Source organism: Odontesthes bonariensis, chromosome 3, assembly GCF_027942865.1.
Source record: "Odontesthes bonariensis isolate fOdoBon6 chromosome 3, fOdoBon6.hap1, whole genome shotgun sequence".
Taxonomy (NCBI): domain Eukaryota; kingdom Metazoa; phylum Chordata; class Actinopteri; order Atheriniformes; family Atherinopsidae; genus Odontesthes; species Odontesthes bonariensis.
The window spans coordinates 4393697-4416873 of NC_134508.1; the positions used below are offsets into that span (position 1 = coordinate 4393697).

The 23177-nt window shown below is 43.7% G+C and overlaps 1 protein-coding gene across 1 annotated transcript in view; it reads left to right on the forward strand.

The window, feature by feature from the left end:
• The first annotated feature begins 22521 nt into the window (after positions 1-22521).
• dag1 (dystroglycan 1) overlaps positions 22522-23177 on the forward strand; it is a 60634-nt gene continuing 59978 nt past the window's right edge. Inside the window, exon 1 of the mRNA XM_075460111.1 lies at positions 22522-23011. The gene's annotated coding sequence lies outside the window, so the exon portion shown is untranslated. The remainder of the gene's footprint in view (positions 23012-23177) is intronic.

Here is a 23177-nt window from a genome sequence, read left to right on the forward strand (position 1 = left end):
GGCTGCAGAAATGAAGCTTTTCCCAGAGAAACGTGTGACTGATGATGAATCTGAGGTTACATTTAGCTCTACTGTCACATGAAAGGCTCAAAGGATTCAGCCAGCAAACTTAATGCTAACTTAATGCTAACAATGTTTTCATGCGGTTGGCTTGTTGCAAGCTTTGCTGCGTCTCATATTCCATGAAATTAAGTTTGTTTTACTCTTTTATGTGGATCTTACAGTCTGCTTCTGCCTGTGAATGCATTAAATATCAATAGAATTTAATTAATTCCACCAGAATCTGTGCTAAATATGTAGCAACAACCATAGAAATTCACCATTTTTCTGGAGTATTTTCACAGTTTTTTTCAGACTGAATCCCTCTGTTACTTTTCCATATCATTTTTCCTCCTGATAACTACGAGTCGAGGTTACAGTTGTCTGAGTGAAAGTGAAAGTGTTATAGGTCAGTTCAGATAATGAGTAGGGATGGGAATCGACGTTAGCATGTCCTCGGCTAACACTGCAGGTCACTAACTAACTAACAAACACTGCCTATCATGTTAGCGCCATTTGCCTCATTGTAAAAGCTGCTGTTAGTAACGGTTAAGGTTAAATGAATGTCTTCTCATGCATTACATTTAGATGAAATCATGAGAGACAGAGCCTGACTGGCTCAGAGCCAGAGGCTGGTGGTACTACCCCCAGTTCACCTCTACCTCCAGCTTCTCCTTTCACCAGAGCAGGGAAGAGTTAAATTACCCAGGCCATGATAGACCAATGTGGACCTCAGCGTTGTTGGGTTTTTTGAGGTCATGACTCGTGTTACTTCTAAACTAAACAAAGTTGATGCTAATCGACCGGTTTGTTGTCCTTTTTCTCCAAATGAGAATCGATAAGGGAACCGATAAAGAACCGAATCGTTAAGCAGAATTGAAAATGGAATTGGAATCGTAAAAATCTTATCAATTCCCATCCCTAATAATGAGTTGCAGGAATGTAATCCTGTCGTGTTTCCATGATCTAAGCTAAGAGCTGAGGGGATTCAGTCTGAGAGCCACCAGTTCTTCCCTCATTGTGTGACTCCATCAGGAAACACAAACCTCTGGAAAGCCTCCCCTCCGCCTGCCCGACCCGTTAATGAGAGGTCATGGCGGCTGATGAGGTCATGGCGGCTGATGGGGCCGCACGCCGCAGCCCTGCAGGAGTATCGATGACCTGCGTGACTTTGTCACAAATCGTCAGTCGGCCGCTACGATGACAACGTCGCGGGGTCGGAGCATAAAGCTCTCGGGTAAATGACCTTTTATCGTGAAGATGGGCCTTCTTTTTCTCCGAACGCGCGGCGACGCCCTCGGGCCGGCCGCTCTCAGAACATCAGAGTTATCTTCGACCACAGGCTGAAAACTCATCTCTTCCAGAAGTGTCTCGTGTCGCCTCTGAGTCATAGACCCTCTCCCATATCTGCCCCCTGTCCCATATCTGCCCCCTCTCCTGGCTATAATACGCTCTTATCTGGAACTTAACAAAAGCCTTTTCCCCCTCTCCCCTCGCCTTTCATTTCCCTTTAAAGCGCTGCTCTCTCACACAGGGATTCTTTCAGATTTGGCTCAAATGTCCAGAATCATGCATCTTCTCCTACATTAAACTGGGGAACATGATGTGCTTTCAGTTTTACATCAATCATGAATTACTCCTTGTGATTTCAATTCAGTTTTTATTAACAGGACAGTGCATATTAATAACAGAGTTAGCCAAAGGCTAGTTTTCACCTGTTGTCCTGGTGGCCGGTTTTACTATGGCACCCTAAAAAAAAAACAATTTAATCATCAACAATTAAGAACGAACAGAGAGAGCAACAATGATGGTAGGAAACAGTAAGAAGTAAAGTAGTTCTGCACTGGAAAAAATCAAAGTCTTACCAAGTATGTTTGTCTCATTTCTTGTCAAAATATCTCATTACACTTAATATAAGACACAACTGCCTAACAAGTACTATTTCAGCCAGATATAGGGACTTGTTTGAAGACAATACATCTGGAAAATCTTGTCAAATGAAAATGTCTTGAAAACAAATTGTTTTGAGTAACATATCATGTGAAAAAAGTTTTTTTTTTTACATTTGAAGAGGTTTTTAAGCTAATTTCACGATCACTTTTATCTCAAAAGTCCTAAATATCACATCTTATTTAAAAAAATCTCGACAAGCCGATTTTCACTAGTTCCATTATTCCATATTTTTTTTGCTTATTTCAAGCGAAAACGTCTTTTATTTGCTGTTTTTCTTACATATTTTTGGAGGGGCATTTTTTCCAGTGTGAGGATCAGCTATTCTTTAAGCACACGTAGCAGCAGCAAAGCTTTTAATATAAACATCAAATCATCACTGAGGATCAAGCATTGATAAAACCGATTAAAACAATTGATAGATGCATGAATATTTAACAAACAGTGCTGATAAAATCATAAAAACAAGAGGTTTACACTGGGATAGAAGAGAATCACGTTATGTCAGCAGCAGGGTTTAATGTTGACCAGTCTGACTGCTGATCAGCCATTGGTTAAAGTGAGCGCCCAATCATTTCTACGTGTTGACGTCTCTAACTGCTGTGGGAACGGTGTTCCACTGGTGAGAAGCTTTAACAGAAAAAGCCCACTGACTAAAGGCACTTTTTCTTAATGGAATAATACAGTCACCCCGAGACCCTCCTAAAGTTTGCCAGGTTTGGGGTGGAAACCATGTGGAAACCAGCTGGAAACCAGCTGGAAACTAGATGGAAACCAGCTTGAAACCAGGTGAAAACCAGCTGGAAACTAGTTGGAAACCAGCTGGAAACCAGGTGGAAACCAGGTGGAAACCAGTTGGAAACCAGTTGGAAACCAGTTGGAAACCAGCTTGAAACATGGTGGAAACCAGGTGGAAACTAGTTGGAAACCAGCTGGAAACTAGTTGGAAACCAGCTGGAAACCAGATGGAAACTAGTTGGAAACCAGCTAGAAACTAGTTGGAAACCAGCTTGAAACATGGTGGAAACCAGGTGGAAACCAGGTGGAAACCAGTTGGAAACCAGCTGGAAACCAGTTGGAAACCAGCTTGAAACATGGTGGAAACCAGGTGGAAACTAGTTGGAAACCAGCTTGAAACCAGGTGAAAACCAGCTGGAAACTAGTTGGAAACCAGCAGGAAACCAGCTGGAAACCAGGTGGAAACCAGTTGGAAACCAGCTGGAAACCAGTTGGAAACCAGCTTGAAACCAGTTGGAAACCAGCTGGAAACCAGTTGGAAACCAGCTTGAAACCAGGTGGAAACCAGCTGGAAACCAGGTGGAAACTAGTTGGAAACCAGCTGGAAACTAGTTGGAAACCAGCTGGAAACCAGATGGAAACTAGTTGGAAACCAGCTGGAAACTAGTTGGAAACCAGCTGGAAACCAGGTGGAAACCAGGTGGAAACCAGTTGGAAACCAGCTGGAAACCAGTTGGAAACCAGGTGGAAACCAGGTGGAAACCAGTTGGAAACCAGCTTGAAACCAGCTGGAAACCAGGTGGAAACTAGTTGGAAACCAGCTGGAAACCAGTTGGAAACCAGCTGGAAATTAGTTGGAAACCAGCTGGAAACCAGTTGGAAACCAGGTAGAAACCAGTTGTAAACCAGGTGGAAACCAGTTGGAAACCAGCTGGAAATTAGTTGGAAACCAGCTGGAAACCAGCTGGAAACTAGTTGGAAACAAGTTGGAAACCAATTGGAAACCAATTGGAAACCAGGTGGAAACCAGTTGGAAACCAGCTGGAAACCAGCTGGAAACTAGTTGGAAACCAGTTGGAAACCAATTGGAAACCAATTGGAAACCAGGTGGAAACCAGTTGGAAACCAGCTGGAAACCAGCTGGAAACTAGTTGGAAACCAGTTGGAAACCAATTGGAAACCAATTGGAAACCAGTTGGAAACCAGGTGGAAACCAGCTGGAAACCAGTTGGAAACCAATTGGAAACCAGCTGGAAACCACCTGGAAACCAGGTGGAAACCAATTGGAAACCAGTTGGAAACCAATTGGAAACCAGCTGGAAACCAGGTGGAAACCAGCTGGAAACCAGGTGGAAACCAGCTGGAAACCAGTTGGAAACCAGGTAGAAACCAGTTGTAAACCAGGTGGAAACCAGTTGGAAACCAGCTGGAAATTAGTTGGAAACCAGCTGGAAACCAGCTGGAAACTAGTTGGAAACCAGTTGGAAACCAATTGGAAACCAATTGGAAACCAGGTGGAAACCAGTTGGAAACCAATTGGAAACCAGGTGGAAACCAGCTGGAAACCAGTTGGAAACCAATTGGAAACCAGCTGGAAACCACCTGGAAACCAGTTGGAAACCAATTGGAAACCAGTTGGAAACCAATTGGAAACCAGCTGGAAACCAGGTGGAAACCAGCTGGAAACCAGTTGGAAACCAGTTGGAAACCAGGTAGAAACCAGTTGGAAACCAGTTGGAAACCAGTTGGAAACCAGGTAGAAACCAGTTGGAAACCAGCTGGAAACCAGTTGGAAACCAGTTGGAAACCAATTGGAAACCAGTTGGAAACCACCTGGAAACCAGTTGGAAACCAGTTGGAAACCAGGTAGAAACCAGTTGTAAACCAGCTGGAAACCAGTTGGAAACCAATTGGAAACCAGGTGGAAACCAGCTGGAAACCAGTTGGAAACCAATTGGAAACCAGTTGGAAACCAGCTGGAAACCACCTGGAAACCAGTTGGAAACCAATTGGAAACCAGTTGGAAACCAATTGGAAACCAGCTGGAAACCAGGTGGAAACCAGCTGGAAACCAGTTGGAAACCAGTTGGAAACCAGGTAGAAACCAGTTGGAAACCAGCTGGAAACCAGTTGGAAACCAGTTGGAAACCAATTGGAAACCAATTGGAAACCACCTGGAAACCAGTTGGAAACCAATTGGAAACCAGGTGGAAACCAGTTGGAAACCAGCTGGAAATTAGTTGGCAACCAGCTGGAAACCAGTTGGAAACCAGGTGGAAACCAGTTGGAAACCAGCTGGAAATTAGTTGGAAACCAGCTGGAAACCAGCTGGAAACTAGTTGGAAACCAGTTGGAAACCAGTTGGAAACCAGGTAGAAACCAGTTGTAAACCAGCTGGAAACCAGTTGGAAACCAATTGGAAACCAATTGGAAACCAGGTGGAAACCAGTTGGAAACCAATTGGAAACCAGCTGGAAACCACCTGGAAACCAGTTGGAAACCAATTGGAAACCAGTTGGAAACCAATTGGAAACCAGCTGGAAACCAGGTGGAAACCAGCTGGAAACCAGTTGGAAACCAGTTGGAAACCAGGTAGAAACCAGTTGGAAACCAGCTGGAAACCAGTTGGAAACCAGTTGGAAACCAGTTGGAAACCAATTGGAAACCACCTGGAAACCAGTTGGAAACCAATTGGAAACCAGGTGGAAACCAGGTGGAAACCAGTTGGAAACCAGCTGGAAACCAGTTGGAAACCACCTGGAAACCAGTTGGAAACCAATTGGAAACCAGCTGGAAACCAGTTGGAAACCAGCTGGAAACCAGGTGGAAACCAGCTGGAAACCAGCTGGAAACCAGCTGGAAACCAGTTGGAAACCAGGTGGAAACCAGCTGGAAACCAGTTGGAAACCAGTTGGAAACCAGTTGGAAACCAGGTAGAAACCAGTTGGAAACCAGCTGGAAACCAGTTGCTCTGAGTCCAACATTCATCCCAACCAGCTGAACCCTGCAGTGCCTGTGGTTGGAGGACATTCCTGTAGCATTTAGGTAAATAAATTAATTGATGAACAAAGTGGGAGGTGTGAGAAGTGTTTGCCACCATCGCTGAATGCTTCCACCTTCAGACCTTCAGGATCCATAAACCCCGCCTCCACAGCGGGTTCCGGGGTTTGGAAGGTCGGCTGCTCGCTGTGCTTCTGCAGCCTGAAGGACTCACGGTCCAGATTATCTGCTCTTATTGCCTGTTCACAGTGTGAAGAGAAGATCCAGAGTGAAACGGTCACTTCCCGGATAGCTCATCTCCATGGAAACGTGTTATTCCAGTGACCTGAATGCCATCTTCCTCCTGAGCACACGGCAGCAGCAGCAACGTTTGACCTGCTGAAAGAGCAGCGAGATCAATGATCTGCAGTTCGGTGTGGCGGAGGGAAGGAGCACCGTGGTTGGTTGGAAGGTGTGAGACATCATTACAGTTTGGGTGTGCAGCATTAATGGCATCAGCTGGCAGAAGTGGAATTATTTATATCCAGAAACGGTCCCTCTGCCAGGGACCGCCGGGAGTTTCCTCTGAAAGCAAGGCAAGGCAGGTTTATCTGTACGGCACAATTCAACTACAAGGTGATTCAAAGGGCTTTACAGAGACATTAAAACAGTAGAAATAAAAAGCATTATTTAAATTTTAAACAAAAAAGAAAGAAATAAGAACAATAGATAAAATCAGATAAAATCAGGAGTTAATATGTGATTAAGTTTTGAAACTCAAGCTTCAGATTTGGAGCTATAAGCCTGATTCTTACTCGGCGCAACCGTGCAACTGTTCTGGCTCGAGAACCATTAATGACGTCATCGAAAGCGCCAGCCCCTTCACAGTTCCTTCAGCTCATAAGCGCAGTTTGCGCCGAGTATGCGTCACATTTGCAGTTCTCTCCAGACCAGCGGGCGTCACTGTTGAGGAAACAAGCTGAAGAACCGGACGAAGAAAAGCATAGGAAGAAAGCATACACAATGCCACCTGTGGTGTCACGTCAGCAGAGGCTGGCACATCTGATGCGGATGCGGAATGAATTTACTCTGGGTGTAGAACTGTATATGCATCTCAGAGCTAAGCGGCTGCAGTTTAACTTCATAGACGTGTCGTACAGATGTTTGTAGAGGCGCACCCTCTCGGTCACCGCGGTCTCTGCAGTGTTCATGTTTCCTTTCTTTTGGTCAGCTGTTTCCGGTTGAGCTCGCGCGAAGTCAGAAAAAAAGTTGTGTGCGCGCCCTTGCGACGCGCGAGGATTTTTTAGCTTGCGACGGGGAGCGTGGCGGAATTTTGGGTCACGTGACCGTTTGCGCCATTTGCGACCAGCTAGTAAGAATGGGTCAAAGCGAGGTTGCGCCAAGTAAGAATCAGGCTTAATTCAAACGCAGCTGGAAATAGGTGTGTCTTCAGCCTGGACTTAAACACACTGAGTGTTTCAGCTGATCTGAGGCTTTCTGGGAGTTCGTTCCAGACATGTGGAGCATAGAAGCTGAATGCAGCTTCTCCATGTCTGGTTCTGACTCTGGGAACTGATAAAAGACCGGATCCAGATGAGCTGAGGGGTCTGGAAGGTTCATACTGGGTCAGGAGGTCACTGATGTATTCTGGTCCTGGACCATTCAGAGCTTTATAGACCAGCATCAGAGCTTTAAAGTCTATCCTCTGATGGACAGGCAGCCGGTGTAAAGACCTCAGAGTTGGACTGATGGGGTCCTGTTCTTTGGTCTCAGTGAGGACTCGAGCAGCAGAGTTCTGAATGAGCTGCAGTTTTTAGGTAGACCTGTAAAGATGCTGTTACAGTAACCAAGCCTACTAAAGATGAATGCATGGACTAGTTTCTCCAGGTCCTGCTGACACATTAGATCCTTTAACCTTGATATATTCTTAAGGTGATAGTAGGCCGACTTTGTTACTGCCTTAATGTGTTTTTCCAAATTTAGGTCTGAGTCCATCACTACACCCAGATTTCTGGCCTGGTTGGTAGTTTCTAGGTGTATAGATTGAAGTTCTGTGGTGACCTGTAATCGTTACTCTTTGGCTCCAAAGACAATTACCTCAGTTTTGTTTTTGTTTAGCTGGAGAAAGTTGTGGCACATCCAGTCATTAATGTCCTCAATGCATTTACCAAGAGCCTGTACAGGGCCTTGGTCTCCTGGTGACATTGTAATGTATATCTGCGTGTCATCTGCATAGCTATGGTAGTTTATTCTGTTGTTTTTCTAAAGCGTCTGCTTCAGATGCCGAACTCCAACAAACGGCTCCGCAGCCTGATGAGGAGGAAGCAGGAAGTCAGGAGGAGCTTTGATCCTCAGCACCAGCGGTACCACTACACATTCTGACTCCGTCACTTTCATCACTCTTGCTTGTTGTTTTTTACTCTTTCAGGTAATTTGTTTAGCATATATGTCTAGTAGTGCTGGGCAACGATTACAATTTTTAATCTAATTAATCGCATGATTTCCCTGATTAATCCCGATTAATCACATTTGTACGCAGAATCCAAAAATGAATCCAAAAGTAGTGTATAGCTTTTAGCATTTAGCTTTATTTTAAATGTGCTGCCATATGAATGAAAGTGCCATAACATTTGTTGTGCAAACACACTTTTAACATCAGCATCTTTCTGTAGTTTTTATGTAGAAGCCTCGCTCCACTGTCTGTTTCCTTGAATGACTTGCTGCTATCAGTTGTGTGTTTTGCCTTTAAGTGATATTTTAGACTGGAACTACTACGCTGAGAAGACAATTCAACTTGGCAGTGTTTACAGATGACTTTGGTTCTGTCGACTCCGCCGTCTGGAAGAACTTTAAAATGAAAATGGCCGAGTAAAAGTTCCGTACCCTTCTCCATGTTTGGTGGATCCGCCGATAACTTTCTTTTCCTGTTCCACAGCAGACAGCGACAGACTTTTACAAAATAAAAGCCTGTGAGCAACAGACTTTTACAAAATAAAAGCCTGTGAGCAACAGACTTTTACAATTATAAAATGATAAAACCTGCGTTAATGCGCGATAAAATATCCATCGGCGTTAATAACGCGATAATAACAAGCTAACGTGATAATAACTAGTTAACGCGATACTAAAGAGTTAGCTCACCCAGCCCTAATTTCTAGTATGTTCATATTTTAAGTATATTCCTACTTTTTTTTTTACCTTTTAACTAGTTTCATTGTTAGCTAAATCTGCTCAGTCCAATGAGTGCTTCAGGGTTACGTTTCACTGCCTGTTGGACGGCGCCCCATCCAGGGCGGACCCCGCCTCTCACCCAATGACAGCTGGGATAAGCACCAGCCCCCCCCCCCACGACCCAGAAACAGATTAAAGAAAATGGATGGATTCACTGCATGTTGTACATGTATAACTGCCAGGATTCAGGTCTACAAATGCTGGATTACTGGAGGAGCAGCGAAGGTTTTATCTGAGAAAATAAAGGCTCTGCAGAGAGACCAGGTGTTAGAAAACTGGACCAGGTGTTAGAAAACTGGACCAGGTGTTAGAAAACTGGACCAAGTGTTAGAAAACTGGACCAGGTGTTAGAAAACTGGACCAGGTGTTCGAAAACTGGACCAGGTGTTAGAAAACTGGACCAGGTGTTAGAAAACTGGACCAGGTGTAAGAAAACTGGACCAAGTGTTAGAAAACCGGACCAGGTGTTAGAAAACTGGACCAAGTGTTAGAAAACTGGACCAGGTGTTAGAAAACTGGACCAGGTGTTAGAAAACTGGACCAGGTGTAAGAAAACTGGACCAGGTGTAAGAAAACTGGACCACGTGTTAGAAAACTGGACCAGGTGTTAGAAAACTGGACCAGATGTTAGAAAACTGGACCAGGTGTTAGAAAACTGGACCAGATGTTAGAAAACTGGACCAGGTGTTAGAAAACTGGACCAAGTGTTAGAAAACCGGACCAGGTGTTAGAAAACCGGACCAGGTGTTAGAAAACTGGACCAGGTGTTAGAAAACTGGACCAGGTGTAAGAAAACTGGACCACGTGTTAGAAAACTGGACCAGGTGTTAGAAAACTGGACCAGGTTTTAGAAAACCGGACCAGGTGTTAGAAAACCGGACCAGGTGTTAGAAAACCGGACCAGGTTTTAGAAAACTGGACCAGGTTTTAGAAAACCGGACCAGGTGTAAGAAAACTGGACCAGGTTTTAGAAAACCGGACCAGGTGTTAGAAAACCGGACCAGGTGTTAGAAAACTGGACCAGGTTTTAGAAAACTGGACCAGGTGTTAGAAAACTGGACCAGGTGTTAGAAAACTGGACCAGGTGTTAGAAAACTGGACCAGGTGTAAGAAAACTGGACCAGGTGTTAGAAAACTGGACCAGGTGTTAGAAAACTGGACCAAGTGTTAGAAAACCGGACCAGGTGTAAGAAAACTGGACCAGGTGTTAGAAAACTGGACCGAAGCTAACAGAAATGGACCAAAAGGGCAGGATCCTACCAAAATAAAACAGGAAACATGAAACCATGACAATAACTGAGTTCATGATGAATAAACTCGCTTGACCTTTGGTGGAAGGTCAATACTAATGAAACTGATGAAAACTGCAACCCATCGAACGTGGAACCCTTAAACATGAATAGTTTTCGAACCCTGAACATGTATTATTTACCTCTGACCCCAGAATATACTGCACACCCGGAAGCTGGATGAAAACGATTAAGAGTCGTATGAAAGTTTGCACATTAAGATCAATGTTTGCGGAAATAAACCTGATAAAAGGCTAAAAAACGAATTTAAAAATATATAAAAAGGATAAAAACCATATATTCTGAGTCAACAACGATGGAAAACTGGTGGCAGAATCAGGAAATGTCTCCATTCTCTCCAATCACAAGAAAAATCAAACATTATTTGGGTTTTACGGGTGTTTCATTTTCTATTCTGTTGAATTTTTACACTTCTGACGGCTAACGGTGAGTCGGGCCGTGCACTCTGACGCGCTGTTACGAGCATCCTGAAATAGGTGTCAAAGCCTCACTTTGACATCTGAACACGGTGACAGGTGCAGAACAGGGGCGTGCACGCTTTTAGTGCACGGCGGTGGGATGCATGTACACAGCTGCGTTGGAAAGACACAAACAGGAAGTGTTTGTGAAATCAATAAACAGCGCACACACACACACACACACGTCACATTAGGCCTTCTGTGTTTCTGCCCCATTTCTTTCTGCCAGGAATAGATGAAATATTAACAGGGAGGACGGCACCCTAACCCAGATACTGTATCCTCTGCTGCCAATTTAACTTTAAAGGACCCCCGAGCAGAAAACACAAACACTCACTTACACTGAGGATGCTGCTGCTTCGGTCTCATCTCGTACTGAAACGACCGCACACGGTACACGCTCCACCAAATATAAATAGGGCTGGGCAACGATTAAAATGTTTAATCTGATTAATCACATGATTTCCCTGATTAATCGCGATTAATCTCATTTGTACGCAGAATCCAAAAATGAATCCAAAAGTAGTGTATAGCTTTTAGCATTTAGTTTTATTTTAAATGTGCTGCCATATGAATGAAAGTGCCATAACATTTGTTGTGCAAACACACTTTTAACATCAGCATCTTTCTGTAGTTTTTATGTAGAAGCCTCGCTCCACTGTCTGTTTCCTTGAATGACTTGCTGCTATCAGTTGTGTGTTTTGCCTTTAAGTGATATTTTAGACTGGAACTACTACGCTGAGAAGACAATTCAACTTGGCAGTGTTTACAGATGACTTTGGTTCTGTCGACTCCGCCGTCTGGAAGAACTTTAAAATGAAAATGGCCGAGTAAAAGTTCCGTACCCTTCTCCATGTTTGGTGGATCCGCCGATTACTTTCTTTTCCGGTTCCACAGCAGACAGCAGCAGACTTTTACAAAATAAAAGCCTGTGAGCAACAGACTTTGACAAAATAAAATAATAATAAATTAAATAAATCAAATAAAAAACTGCATATAATAATTATAGTATAATAATTAACGTGATAATAATGAGTTAACTCGCCCAGCCCTAATATTTTGTAAGAAGGAAAAAAACAGACTTTTCCAATAACAAAATAATAAAAAAATGATAATAATAATAAATAAAATAAAAACTGCGTATAATTATTATATATAATAATAATTACAGTATAATAATTAATGCGCCAATAACGAGTTAACTCGCCTAGCCCTAATATTTTGTAAGAAGGAAAAAAACAGACGTTTACAATAATAATAATAATTATTATTAATAATAATAATTATAAATAAAATATTATTATTTTTTTAAACTGCGTTAATGCATGATAAAATATTCATCGGCGTTAAATAATTGGCGAATTAACACGATAATAACGCGTTAAATCGCCCAGCCCTAAATATAACACAAGCAGAGCACCCGATGCAGAGTTAAAAACCAGACGTGTTGGATACAAACCCGCCGCCGCTTAATGCTGACCGGTCAAAGTGTGTGCTGGGTGGGTACAGCTCCACACATCTCCCATGAAAGCTATTTGGCTTCATCGACTCGTGAACACCCGCCGAAGATGGAAAGCCGTCCTATCGGAGCGGCCCGTTTACCTTTGCTTGTGAGATTGATTGAATACAGTGTGAAGTTTTCCCATCACATGCTCATCAGATAATCTGACACGCTCTGAATACCTGCCATTCAATAATCAATTTACCTGCTTTATCTTTTAAATTACCCTGTCAAACCATCCCTTTGCTTCTGCTGCTTTTTTCTCCCCCATCATCTGCCGTTCGGGGGCTCGTCACCGCCTGCACTTTGTCAGATTTCTGCACATTTAAAAGCCATCCTCCCTCCATCTTTTCCTCTTCTCTATGGGGCAATTATGATACTTAAGATAGAGCAGGGCAGTGCTGCCAACGTGTTTTCCAGAATGAGGGGAGTCTTCCTTAGAAAGGATGGCGGGGAGTGCTCTCCGGGTTAGGGGGAGTTGTCACTTTTCGTTAGATACGGTCACACGGAGGAGGCCCCGGCTCACCCGACACCTCGCCTGCATCCATCCAGGGAGACAAAGAGCTGCAGAGAGCTTCCTCGCCCCCCCCCTCAGTGTTTGCATCTGTTATTCTAAAGCCTACCTCTGTGCTGCACCGTCCAAAAAGCTTTTTGTTGTGTAGAATCACATGTAAGGGAGTCGCTTCTGAGCAGAGCGTGACAATAAGTCGGCTGAATAAAGGATGAGTAGCAGCGTAGGATGAAATATGTCCTTTGTTAAAGGAGTGTAAAAACCGGAGGACGTATTCAGAGACATGCAGCAGTGTGCAGCACCTAACATGAGCTCTCCTGTTGTACACGGAGGAGCATCCCCCGGGGATGTTACCCCAACTTAAAACTGATCTGTGGACATCGTTTTTTCTCCATTCTGTGTCACGGATCATACGGAACCCCACACGTCTCGTAGCACACGATGCTGTAACCTTATGGCTAATAGTTAGGGCTGGGTGAGTTAACGCGTTATTATCACGTTAATTCGCTAATTATTTCACGCTGATGAATATTTTTATCAGCGTAAATTTTTACTGCATTAACGCAGTTTTTTAATTTATTTAATTGATTTTTTATTTATTTAATTTATTTTTTATTTATTTAATTTATTATTTTTTATTTTTTTATTTTTTTATTTTGTAAAAGTCTGTTGCTCACAGGCTTTTATTTTGTAAAAGTCTGTTGCTCACAGGCTTTTATTTTGTAAAAGTCTGCTGCTGTCTGCTGTGGAACAGGAAAAGAAAGTAATCGGCGGATCCACCAAACATGGAGAAGGGTACGGAACTTTTACTCGGCCATTTTCATGTTAAAGTTCTTCCAGACGGCGGAGTCGACAGAACCAAAGTCATCTGTAAACACTGCCAAGTTGAATTGTCTTCTCAGCGTAGTAGTTCCAGTCTAAAATATCACTTAAAGGCAAAACACACAACTGATAGCAGCAAGTCATTCAAGGAAACAGACAGTGGAGCGAGGCTTCTACATAAAAACTACAGAAAGATGCTGATGTTAAAAGTGTGTTTGCACAACAAATGTTATGGCACTTTCATTCATATGGCAGCACATTTAAAATAAAGCTAAATGCTAAAAGCTATACACTACTTTTGGATTCATTTTTGGATTCTGCGTACAAATGAGATTAATCGTGATTAATCAGGGAAATCATGTGATTAATTAGATTAAACATTTTAATAGTTGCCCAGCCTAGTTATAATTATTTCTACTGAGGGGTTAAAGTGAAACCATTTTTTAAAATCTTATCAACCATAAAAAGACTTAAACCTAGTAGGATTTTAACTTGTTTCTTAACTTTCTGACGCACCATAAGGTTTGTCTGCGCTGTAAAATTCAACATAAAAGTTCAAAATGATTCAACACAATCGAGGCAAATTCCAGACTGGGAAAAAGCAGCGGATGGAATTTTGCACATTAATTAGAGATTTTCTGGTGGACTCCATGGTTTTCTGACCTAATTAGTGAATTTTTCCCCACAGCATGACAGAGTTTCAGCTGCTCCTGTTACACCTCACTTTATGTCACATGTGGACCACGTCTGTCTGTCTGTCTGTCTCTGCCTACTCGGGTGAACGATGAAGGCCTAAAAGCTGTCGCTTTGACTGATAAACGCACATCTCGTGTCTGAATAACGCCGTAAACGCTGTTTACTTTTCTGTTTTCTTGAAACCGTAGATTTAAAAAGGATCTTTACCTCTCTGCCTTCTGGAAATCAGGTCATTCTTCACTGGCTGAGTTATTCCAACATCTCAGTTTTCAGTGTGGGTTATTGCAGTCTCCTTCAGCAGGTTGTAACTTTATCATCTCCTCCTCCTCCTCCATTTGTCAGACTCTGTATTGTTTTCATCCTCCTTCTCTCGGCTGCTGCATATCCCTTCGTGGCGCTGGTTTACCCCTCTTGTTATTGACACTTCTGTCGTGTATCTTCATGAATATTGAGACAGCAGTCCTCTTCTGCAGCTCCAGGTCTGCCTGAAGATGTTAGGAGCATTAAATCGCTGTGTGCTAAGATGTTTGAGCGGCGCTCTGAGCAGCAGTGGGCTGGAAGTTCATTATTCGGTGTACAGTTGGAGTTCAGGCAGTCTGCCGACCCCTCTGTCAGCTCCTATAGCATCTGTGGGCTTCGCTGAAGAGTCAACAGATGTCCAGTTTTATCCAGTTTGTGCTGCTATGCTGATGCCGACAGTCGGTTTTATTTACATTATTTTATTGTCCTACAGAGAATAACCAGTTTTATTAAAGTCTCCAGGAAGCATTTCAGAGTAAGAATGCATTCGTATGCTCTGGGTCGTTTCCTGTTTGTGCAGCTGAAATATGAGCTGTAAGTTAGAGTGTGACCCATCAATCAAAAGACAGAGGCTGTGTTCGAAACTGCATACTTCCATACTACATACTACATACTACATACTTCCACACTTCCATAGTGCATACTCATCGATCAGACAGTATGCAGAGCGTTTACCCACAATGCATTTCGCTCCTGCCCGAGCCGAAATCAGCCGGCCTGAAGCTGATTTCTCTTAAGCTCTAAACTCTGTAAACTTTAGCAACATTTGAAACATTTTCAGGTGAGAAAGTAGTCGTTTAGATCCCCAACGTGTTGAAAACCTGACAAAATACCAGCTGTTTACAATTTTGTTCCCACGAATTATGCGCTACTAAAGCTAGCCGCAGTGAGCAACGCACTTCCGGTTATTTTCACAAAATAAAATACCCGTTGCCTTTTATCATAGGGAAAGCCATTACCATACAATTGGTGCTTTTGTTTTGAAAACAGGAAGTGAACCTACCCTCGTTGTAGCTAGCTTGAAACTGCCGTTTTGACAGGAAATGACGATCGGCGACGTCACGTTACGTTGCATCTTGGGTAGTTTGAGTATGAGTAGTAACCTCATGATGCATACCCAACATTTCGGGGAATCTAGTATGCATCCGGGAACTTCTCGCTTACCCTAGATAACCTCCCCTCATCTGCTGAAACTGCCGACCTATTAATTAATCATGTTGTTAATCTTCATGGCATTCTTTCTGAGGTGGTGTCCGATCTGGGACCTCAATTCATCTCTCAAGTTTGGCGAACCTTCTGCACAGCTCTGGGCGTTAATGTCTCCCTCAGTTCCAGATATCACCCCCAGTCGAATGGTCAGACCAAACGACTTAATCAAGAGTTAGAGCCCGCTCTCCGCTGTATAACCTCCAACAACCCCTCATCTTGGAGTCGACAATTGCCCTGGGCTGAATATGCTCACAATTCCCTCACTTCCTCTGCCACAGGGCGGTCCCCTTTTGAAGCATCCCTTGGGTACCAACTGCCTCTCTTCCGTGAAGAGGAGTGGGATTTGGAAGTTCCCTCAGTTCAGCACCACCTCCAAGAGCGCTCAACATCTTTGGACGCAAACCCGGGAGGCCTTGTTGCGCACAGTGGAACGCCGTATTCCTCGTCGTAATCCTGCTCCTACATACGCTCCTGGCCAACGGGTCTGGCTATCTACCAAGGACATACCTTGAAGTCTACCTCCAAGAAATTGGCCCCCAAATCCATTGGTCCTTTTGAAATCGACTCAGTCATCAATCCAGCAGGTGTCCACCTCAAGCTCCCGGCATTCATCCTACATTCCATGTATCTCTAAATAAACCTGTATCTTCCAGCTCGTTGTGCCCTCCGGCCGAACCCCCACCACCCGTTCTGATTGTGGATGTTCAGCCTGCTTACACTGTCCGCCGCATCGTAGATGTCCACCGACGTTGGACGGGGGCTACAGTATCTGGTGTATTGGGAAGGATATGGTCCTGAGGAGCGTTCTTGGGTTCCTCGACGCTCCAGTCTAGACCAATGTCTCATCTCAGATTTCAATAAATCCTTAAATCTTCTGGCATGCCTGGGGACAGCCGTTGGATGTGGTTATTGTTTATTGGTTTCTGGGTCCTAGGTGGGGCAGGTGTCCTGGGAGTCTTGGGCGGACTCTTGATTGTTCCTGCTACCACACCTGTTCCTCGTCGACCCTCATTATGAGACACTTATAGGTGCTGCAGGAGCAACCAATCTTCGCCAGATTGTTCTCACTTAATTGTGGTAACTCGTCCCACTCCAATGTTCTTTTGTGAGTTCTTCTTCCCAGCGACACCTTACCTGAGTTTGTGTCTTCCAGCATTCGTCAACCTTGTCCACCCTCCGTGTTCAAGCCTCATTTTACCTGTTCCACCCTCCATGGTCGGATTCCCAGTCTACCTGTGCCATAACCTGCCTGCTCGCCCCGCCGCCAACTCAAAACCAAGCAACACAGCCTGTACCCTCTCTTCCAGCTTGGATCTCACCTGGACTAAACCTTCCCAGTACCCCTGAATCATCTGGCATTTCCACTGTCTGTAAATAAATCCTTTCAATTGAATATCACCTGTCTGCTATTGAGTCCTCGTGTTTTCAGACGGCTATGATCTAGCCGTGACACAAAGCCATCCGCCATCCACCTTCAGTCCTGCAACAAAGTGCTGTTTTCTGATTTGAGCTTTTCATTTGTGACATTAAAACGGCACATTTTCAGTTTTCTAACTCCTCCCAAAAGTCATGGGACACTTTTCTACAGGTCTTCTGCAGGTCTGCTATCAGTAAAAAATAACACTCAGACATAGCTGAGTTCTGGGACAAACACCAACAATTTCACAGAGCTGTTTCATCCTTCATCCCTACTTATGTCTTTCCCTGCCGTATCACTCCACTCCACTTCAGTGGGTGCTGTAATACCAGCAGAGAACATTGTTAAAGCTAACTACTTATCCTCCTTTCTTGGCTTCAAAATAACATTTTTTTACTTGACTTGGCTTTTGTTTTACCTCTCGTCTTTACTGAGTAGGCACAGAATCATAGTCATCGTGTTTCGTTCTGATGCTGCTGCTGCTTGTTTGATCCACGAGGACTCCTAATTAAACCTAAATTAGATTAAAACAATTTAATGAGCAAGTTCAAGTTTGAGATTTCACTCATGCCGAAATGAGAACCGCTTTACTTAAAAGTGACACCTACTCTTGTCTCACACAAAAGATGTTAAGAAAGCAAAGCTAAACCATATTAAAGCAATTTTCCAAATGACAGTTAACCAGTTAATTCTGGAGCTGAAGTGAGAATAACATTTGTATAAGTGGGAAAGGAGAGCAGAAGAGCTGGGAGTTGATGTTTGAATTTTAAAAGCTGATAAGGTCTTAGTGAGACTCATTTCTTACAAAACCTTCACAGGATGGAAGAGACGTGGTACTCATATGCACTGTGTAACACTGTGCGACCTGTAATACTGCGACCTGTAACACTGCAACCTGTAACACTGCAACCTGTAACACTGCGCTACCTGTAACACTGAGCCCTGTACACTGAGGTGCCTGTAACACTGAGGTGCCTGTAACACTGTGGCCTGTAACACTGAGTCCTGTAACACTGAGTCCTGTAACACTGTGTGTCCTGTAACACTGTGTGTCCTGTAACACTGAGTCCTGTAACACTGAGTCCTGTAACACTGAGTCCTGTAACAATGAGTCCTGTAACACTGTGTGGCCTGTAACACTGCGTCCTGTAACACTGCGTCCTGTATCACTGCATTCTGTAACACTGCGTCCTGTAACACTGCGTCTTGTAACACTGCGTTCTGTAACAATGAGTCCTGTAACAATGAGTCCTGTAACACTGCGTTATGTAACAATGAGCCCTGTAACACTGAGTCCTGTAACACTGAGTCCTGTAACACTGAGTCCTGTAACAATGAGTCCTGTAACACTGAGTCCTGTAACACTGCGTTCTGTAACAGTGAGTACTGTAACACTGAGTCCTGTTACACTGTGTGGCCTGTAACACTGAGGCCTGTAACACTGTGTGGCCTGTAACACTGAGGCCTGTAACACTGCGTTCTGTAACACTGAGTCCTGTAACACTGAGTCCTGTAACAATGAGTCCTGTAACAATGAGTCCTGAAACAATGAGTGGCCTGTAACACTGTGTGGCCTGTAACACTGCGTCTTGTAACACTGTGTTATGTAACACTGCGTTCTGTAACGCTGCGTTCTGTAACACTGAGTCCTGTAACACTGAGTCCTGTAACAATGAGTCCTGTAACACTGAGTCCTGTAACACTGAGTCCTGTAACAATGAGTCCTGTAACACTGAGTCCTGTAACACTGAGTCCTGTAACAATGAGTCCTGTAACACTGAGTCCTGTAACACTGAGTCCTGTAACAATGAGTCCTGTAACACTGTGTGGCCTGTAACACTGCGTCTTGTAACACTGCGTTACGTAACACTGCGTTATGTAACACTGCGTTCTGTAACACTGAGTCCTGTAACACTGAGTCCTGTAACAATGAGTCCTGTAACACTGAGTCCTGTAACACTGAGTCCTTTAACACTGTCTGACCTGTAACACTTAGTCCTGTAACACTGCGTTCAGTAACACTGAGTCCTTTAACACTGCGTCCTTTAACACTGCGTTCTGTAACACTGAGTACTGTAACACTGAGTCCTGTAACACTGAGTACTGTAACAATGAGTCCTGTAACACTGAGTCCTGTAACAATGAGTCCTGTAACACTGAGTCCTGTAACACTGCGTTCTGTAACACTGAGTACTGTAACACTGAGTCCTGTAACACTGAGTCCTGTAACACTGAGTCCTTTAACACTGTGTTATGTAACACTGCGTTCTGTAACGCTGCGTTCTGTAACACTGAGTCCTGTAACAATGAGTCCTGTAACAATGAGTCCTGTAACACTGAGTCCTGTAACAATGAGTCCTGTAACACTGTGTGGCCTGTAACACTGCGTCTTGTAACACTGCGTTATGTAACACTGCGTTATGTAACACTGCGTTCTGTAACACTGAGTCCTGTAACACTGAGTCCTGTAACAATGAGTCCTGTAACACTGAGTCCTGTAACACTGAGTCCTGTAACACTGAGTCCTTTAACACTGTCTGACCTGTAACACTTAGTTCTGTAACACTGCGTTCAGTAACACTGAGTCCTTTAACACTGCGTTCTGTAACACTGAGTACTGTAACACTGAGTCCTGTAACACTGAGTCCTGTAACACTGAGTCCTGTAACACTGAGTCCTGTAACACTGAGTCCTGTAACACTGAGTCCTGTAACACTGCGTCCTGTAACACTGCGTTCTGTAACACTGCGTTCTGTAACACTGAGTCCTGTAACAATGAGTCCTGTAACACTGAGTCCTGTAACACTGAGTCCTGTAACACTGAGTCCTGTAACACTGAGTCCTGTAACACTGCGTTCTGTAACACTGCGTTCTGTAACACTGAGTCCTGTAACAATGAGTCCTGTAACACTGAGTCCTGTAACACTGAGTCCTGTAACACTGAGTCCTGTAACACTGAGTCCTTTAACACTGTGTTATGTAACACTGAGTCCTGTAACACTGAGTCCTGTAACACTGAGTCCTGTAACAATGAGTCCTGTAACACTGTGTGGCCTGTAACACTGCGTCTTGTAACACTGCGTTATGTAACACTGCGTTCTGTAACACTGAGTCCTGTAACACTGTCTGTCCTGTAACAATGAGTCCTGTAACAATGAGTCCTGTAACACTGAGTCCTGTAACAATGAGTCCTCTAACACTGAGTCCTGTAACACTGAGTCCTGTAACACTGTGTGGCCTGTAACAATGAGTCCTGTAACACTGAGTCCTGTAACAATGAGTCCTGTAACAATGAGTCCTGTAACACTGTCTGTCCTGTAACAATGAGTCCTGTAACAATGAGTCCTGTAACACTGAGTCCTGTAACAATGAGTCCTGTAACACTGAGTCCTGTAACACTGAGTCCTGTAACACTGAGTCCTGTAACAATGAGTCCTCTAACACTGAGTCCTGTAACACTGAGTCCTGTAACACTGTGTGGCCTGTAACAATGAGTCCTGTAACACTGAGTCCTGTAACAATGAGTCCTGTAACAATGAGTCCTGTAACACTGTCTGTCCTGTAACAATGAGTCCTGTAACAATGAGTCCTGTAACACTGAGTCCTGTAACAATGAGTCCTGTAACACTGAGTCCTGTAACACTGAGTCCTGTAACACTGAGTCCTGTAACAATGAGTCCTGTAACACTGAGTCCTGTAACACTGAGTGATATGTGTAAACCAAGAGGTGTATATATCTGTGTGTGAACGTGGCCTGTATTGTAAAAGTGATAAAAAAAATGATAACATAAATGTAGTTTTTTCAACATTAAGCTAATATCTTTCTTAAGTGAAATACACAACAGCGGATGAGAATTTGCTGATAGTAGCAACGAAAAAGAAGGAAACTCTTTCAGAATCCTGCTTCTGAGGCACAGTGACTGCAGCATGTGAAGCTGTGGGTGGAGATAAAGACGGGGAGGCTGAACAGATAATGTGATGTAACAGGACCTTGTAGATCTGAAGGAATGACATCTTTTCAGACTAAGGAGAAAAATATGTGAGATGTTAGAGTTTAGACTCACAAATATGAGGATTGTCTCTCAATCACAAAAAGTTGTTTTTTTCCCTACAATATGTCCCTATATATGTAAGAAAAAAACAACTAAAACAAATATATATATATATATATGTATAAATATATGTATATATACATATACTGTATATATACTGTATATTTACACAGTATTCTTTAAATATATATACAATCACAAATCTGAGCAAAGTTACTAAATCAGGTGACGACTACAGTCTGGGGTTTCAGTTCAGTGGTAGAAAGTTCCTCTGAAACAGCCCAATAAAAATGATTTCATGAATTCTTTGGCTAAGATGTCATATTCAGTTAAGTCTTATTATAGGATCGCGTATAAATTCACTGCAGCCATACAGCCAGTATGAGCAAACACACAGATATGTCATAATGTTTCATATATGACAACACACACACATATATGTGCCCACATATATACGTTGCCCAGCCCTAATATATATATATATATATATATATATATATATATTAATCACGATTAATCGCATTTGTAAGCAAAATCCCCAAAAATGAATCCAAAAGTAGTGTAGGCTATAGCTTTTAGCATTTAGTTTTATTTTAAATGTGCTGCCATATGAATGAAAGTGCCATAACATTTGTTGTGCAAACACACTTTTAACATCAGCATCTTTATGTAGTTTTTATGTAGCCCCCCCCAAAAAAAATGTAAAAATAAAACCTGCGTTAATGCGATAAAATAGTCATCAGCGTTAAATAATTAACGTGTTAACTCGATAATAACGAGTTAACTCGCCCAGCCCTAATATATATATTAGCCCTAATATAATATAATATATAAGCCTATATATATCAGCGCTTTGATATATATATATATATATATATATCAAATGTTTTGTTGGTTTGGATGAATGAAACTTTAAAAGCAGATTTCTTTTCTTCATAAACTTTGTGTTTGCGGTTATTTGGGCTCCTCACAGATATTGATAAGCTGCATGACGATCATTCACCCCGCGGATCAATGCATCATCATAACTCCGTCGGGGGGGCGGCGTTGAGTAAACATATTGATTTATTTGCCCGTGATTAGGGCTCGTGCCTCCGGAGACAAAAATAGACCCGCGTGAACATGAAGGTGGCGCAGCGGGGAGAGGAGGAGGTAAAAAAGAGGAGAATATGGGCGCAGATCTACTGAATGAAACGGCAGAGAGGTGGAGGGGCCGGGGGAGGCAGCTTGTGGGTGGAGTAATTCAGAGAATGCGAGGCTCTGCCCTCCCTCCTTCCACTCCTCCTCCTCCTCTGGGTGGAAATTCATCCTTCAGGCTCGGCAGCGGACATTTGCGTGGAGGACCCCGGGAGAAGGGGACGCGTCCGGCCGGTGAGACTTCAGCTCCGACACCAGCCGGGCACAGCAGCCGGGCAACAGCAGCCACATCGCCGGCTCCGCAGCGAAGCAGCGACCGCTTCACAACTCCAGAAACCTTCTGAAAATCTCAGTTTTTTTTTCTTTCTCCACATCTCAGCCGATTTTTTCCTCCGTTCCTGTGTGGGATTCTTTTTTTTGGGGGGGAAACTGGCTTCGCCTCACGTCTGGGTTGTGCGCTTTTAGAAAGCTTTTTCCAGCCGCCGCTGCCAACTTTGGATCGGCGCGGACAGCCGGCCGCGCGTCTGCGGGGACACGGAGACCCGACACCCCGCGCGGAGCCTATTTCTGCCCGCCTGACGCCACCGGACCTCCGGCGCTGAGGAGGAGGAAGCAGCAGCAGCGGGGGATTTAGGATATAAACCCGGAGGAGATTTTGACGGTCAGTGTTGGTTTCTTCTTTAAATCGTGGCTTTTGTGCGGTCCGTTTGGGTGGAAGTGAGGCTGCTGCAGCCGGAATGTTGCCGGAAAGAGAAAGTGTCCGCCGGACGGAGCAGGACCATATGTCCGTGGGGCTCATGGAGCTGGTGGAGCGGCGTGAATGTGGT